A 4,285-nucleotide genomic window follows, 5' to 3' on the forward strand; every position below is an offset into this window, starting at 1 on the left:
ATAATCTAACATTATTACAACAATCCCCCACTTATTGCAAAAGAAAGAAAAAAAACAAGAAACTTTTATTCTGGGTCTCATAGGATGTAATGCATCAGACCTGGTATAGCAAGCTATATGAACCAGTCTTAGATTGAAATACTTAACACACAGTGTAGTTGGTATAGCAAGCTATATGAACCAAAGACACTTGACGTGTGTTAGAGGTTTATCAATCACAATACACCCCCACAATCCTTGTTGTTATCGCTGTGTTGCGCTAACTAGGCCATGCGCGTGCCCGGTATTCATGAGTGCTCTAGAGATCATGCCAAGATCTCATGCAAGCGGCCCCACTCGACACTCATATAGGTGATTTCATCAAGTGTATGCTGCAAATCATACACCACCCGTAAGGGATATGAAAAATCATTAAAAACTTTGTTTAAGACAAAATTCTATCACCGTATAGAATTTTAATGACAAAGTTTAACCTCTCAATATTGCAGTCTCTAGCACTTTCACACACACCATAGGAAGGGACATAATTGATTAAAATCAATTTAGTGCTATCAGAACTAACAAGTGACTTGTTTTTACCCATATGAACCTTATTCATGGGATCTCCAATCACAAAGGTTGGGTTACCATCACTTGTTTGTTTGCAAGTGGCTTAAGTCCCATTCCCCTCGATGTTTCTAATATCATTTGTCTTCCCAGGGTTTTGTCAGAGGATCTGCTAGATCCCGTTCTGACTTCACATAGTCAATGGAAATAGTTCCACTCTTTAGCAGCTGCTTCACCAAATTGTGTCTCTATTCTTTCCATTATAATTCTTGTTTTTAGCTATAGCTATTGCCGATTGACAATCACAGTGTATTGACACAGATGGGGTTGGTTTCATTCCTAGTGGAATGTTTGCTAAGAAGTTTTTCAACCACTCAGCCTCACTACCAACCATCTCAAGAGCGACAAACTCAGATTCCATTATTGATCTTGCAATAATTGTTTGTCTGGCTGATCTCCATGTAATCGTACCACCCCCAAGAGTGAATACATAACCACTAGTGGATTTTGTCTCATCTGAATCAGAGATCCAGTTAGCATCACTATACCCTTCTAGTACAACGGGAAATCCACTATATTCAATGGCATAATCCATTGAACCTCTTAAGTATCTCATAAGCCTAGCAAGTGCATCCCAATGTTCTGATTTCGACATTGAGTGTACCTACTCAGTCTACCTACTGCATAAGAAATATCAAGTCTAGAAAAGTTCATCAAGTGCAGTAAGCTCCCAATTATCTAGGCATACTGAGACTGAGATAATGATTCTCCTCTATTTTTTTCATTAACTTAGCATTAGCATCATAAGGGGTACTCACTGGTGAGGTCATAAAACCTAAACTTCTTAAGAAGTTTCTCAATATATTATTCTTGGGATAGTAATATACTATCTTCATTCCTTATGATTCTAATACCTAAAAACACATTGGCTTCACCCATGTCTTTCATTTCAAAGTTTATTTAGTTTTAACAAGAATCATTCTCATTCTCTATCTAACATTATTCATTCACCGTTATCTCATTCAAAAATATAACATCATGAATAGATTATACTCAAACAATAATGAGAAAATATAAATAAATATAATTCAATATTAATTCAAAATAATAAATCATTTATTATTTTAATTAATCATCTCATTACTTTCCTTTAAACTCTTATTCCTTCCCTTTTAAACCAAATTAATTTGTAGTTCCAATTCGATACTGGACCTTTAAGTCCGATAGGTGTAACCTATAGCAACCCAAAGTCCTCACGTTGCCAGTGGCCATCATGGACTCTCACCGCCGTAAGGAAAGGAAGACCCTCTGCTAATCAACGCAGACCCCAAAACACGCTAGGAATCAACAGGAAAGAATTTACCCCAATCGCGAATCAAAACGCACAAAATAAAGAAACCCCAAAACGATCAAGAACACGAGATTCCCAGAAACAGAGATTCACTCTGTTGCCGTCACACTGTCCACACTCATCCCGTCGTCAGTTCTGGACCAAAGGGCTTCCGCGATTCCCACCGCTACAAGAGCGTCCTCAAATCCGCTGTGGGCCGCCATTGCGGCGCACACTGCTACGGAGAGTGTCGCGCCTGGGTCACCGGAGCTTGCCTCTCGTTCCCGCGAAACCCAACCAGACCCAAAGAAAAGAGGAAAGTCTCCCTGATGTGGACAAATCAGAACCAGTAAAAGAAGAAGAGAGTTGCGCTAGAACTAAAGAAAAGAATGGGAAAACGGCGCCTCCTGTTGCAAACGAAACAAAGCCAAACGATTTGGGGAAGAAGAGGTTCCCTACAGGTCCAAACCAAAACGAAAAGAAATCATTTTTCTTCCCGTGAACTCCCTAGAAGGGAAGGAGAGAAACCCCCACTACTGACGCGACATAAAACCCAACTCAGGGGTCTATGCGTGAAGAAGAAGAAAATCCCAAATCAATTTGGGGAACTTTCGAAATTAGGGTTTAATTAAAATGATCAAGAGTTAAAAAAAATCTTCTACGTACCATTATTTCTCTCTCAAGGAAAATAAATTCCTTCCAGAATTAAAAACAAAACGTTAATGATATTAAAGTCTTAGATTTTTGTGCTTTCCATTTTATTTAAACCACTTATTATAATCTCACCATTAATTCCATGCAGATAACGCACCATTATTCAAATGGTCTTTAGAATTCCATGATCACAAAGACTACCAAAATTCAAGAATAATTCAAATAAAACATCAGCATTTAATCGTCGTTTAAGGCATTCAAAATTAAATTAATAACTATAACCATCAACAATTAAAGAAGGTGAATTTTCCATACTTCTAAGAAATTTTAAGAATATATTCACATTATTAAAGAATAAGATAACAGTAAGTTTCCCATACCTTTTTACTTTTGATAGTAGCATATATGTATGTAAGTGGTTTTGCAAATACCTTTCAGTTTAGAAACAAAGTTTTGATCCTCCAAGATTGAGTTGTTAATGTCAGCCTTAAGTCCTTAAGATTGTTGGAAAAACTGACATAATCACGAACAAAATTTTCTGAGGCGTGTAGAGTCACTGTCCTTAAGGACTTATCCGCGGTGTATTGCGCAAGTCCCCCAGGATACAACAGGAACTTCTCAGAATATCTCTGAGGATCTCAGAACTAGCAAGGAACTCTAAAGAGAGTATAAGAATAAACCCAGAATAATTTTAGAAGAGGAAAAGAAGAAAGGAAAAGGAGAGAAGACTGACTTGGGATGTTTTTGGAATGGGAGAAAAACTCTCTATTTATAGAGTTAGGAAAGAATAAAATCAATAAAAGCCATTAAATATTTTGCCGTTGGAGCACTTAATAAAATTAATACGAACGTTGTTGGCAATTAAAGTTTTGACCGTTATAATCCAACGTTTTCTTTTGCAATAATCTAACATTATTACAACAGTAAGAACATTGTGAATGTATCAAATTTTTTTCGGTTTGAGTGAATCAATATTTTATTGGATTATGGAAGGTTATTTTGTAGTTATAGTCGATTTGGTATGCCTTTAAACTTGAATAAAAATGTATTAGAAATAGTACTGGTTAGGTATGGTTGAATGTATGATCAGTTGTAGGGACAATCATAAGTTACCATTATTTTAATTCAAACCCATGACCCTGTGTGTAGATGGTGTATTATGAGCACCTAGACTCTACAGGTCATATTATGCTGTTTATACACTGTTTGAGTGGTTCTGTTATGGACTGATCTATAGATTGTTGTTGATGAATTTCGTGATGTATTCCATGTACTATTTCGGTTCTGAATGTTATATTCATTAGTGATGGTTGATATTGTTATGAGAATATGTTAGATATGTTCATTCTGTGTGAAATGATTATATAATATTTTCTCTTAACCTCTACGTAGCAATTTGACATGCATAATGGACTTGTATTTGGCTGTTTGGTATGTTTAATGCTGGTTGTGATTATAGCCTTTGGAGACTTTGTTTTAGATTGTTCAGATATTATTATTGTCTCTGGTTGCTGAAAATTTTACGTATTACCATATTTAGTATGGTGTTGGTGCAAAATTACACGCATGTTGTTTAGCTTACCTTTGAACTATTTTGACTTTTCTTTTTTCTGTTTTGGAGTGGGTGATTCCTGGATTTTTGTATTAGTGAAATTCATTTCAGAACTGATGAATGAGATATCAACAAATGGGCATGAGAAGGGATATTGAAAGTCACTAGCAAGGGAGAAGAATTGATGTGATTTTGTATTGGGG

The sequence above is a fragment of the Vigna umbellata genome, chromosome 5, assembly GCF_029865625.1.
Source record: "Vigna umbellata cultivar VRB3 chromosome 5, Vumbellata_1.0, whole genome shotgun sequence".
NCBI lineage: Eukaryota > Viridiplantae > Streptophyta > Magnoliopsida > Fabales > Fabaceae > Vigna > Vigna umbellata.